This window comes from Pterocles gutturalis, unplaced genomic scaffold (genome assembly GCF_000699245.1).
Source record: "Pterocles gutturalis isolate BGI_N339 unplaced genomic scaffold, ASM69924v1 scaffold6974, whole genome shotgun sequence".
In the NCBI taxonomy this organism is placed as follows: Eukaryota; Metazoa; Chordata; class Aves; order Pterocliformes; family Pteroclidae; genus Pterocles; species Pterocles gutturalis.
In genome coordinates, this window is record NW_010130537.1 from 48,363 (window position 1) to 48,744 (window position 382).

Below are 382 nucleotides of genomic sequence, written 5' to 3' on the forward strand. Positions count from 1 at the left end.
GGAAAATACTTGTAATGGCTATTTTGGGGGTGTGCGTCTGTTTGTCTGAAAGAACTTTGAGCTTAGAGACATTAATGTTTCCAACTAAATTACACTTGAAATTTTCTGGGTGGGTGGTTTCCTTCTCTGTAATTGTGTCCTTGTGGCGGAGGTAAGGTGGCTCCCCGGTTGCTGTCCTTCTCCTGACCTTATTGCTGTGCACCAACTCTGACCTGCCAGGATGCAGCATGACTTTGCTCTTGCTGTCTCCAGTAAGCCCCTTACTGAAGATGTTAGAGATCATCATGCTGGTATCTGCAATCTGGACACGTGTCCACCAGAGCTGAGTTCGCAGAATTAGTTGACAAACACTCAAACACATCCAAGAGTTGGCAAAGGCTCT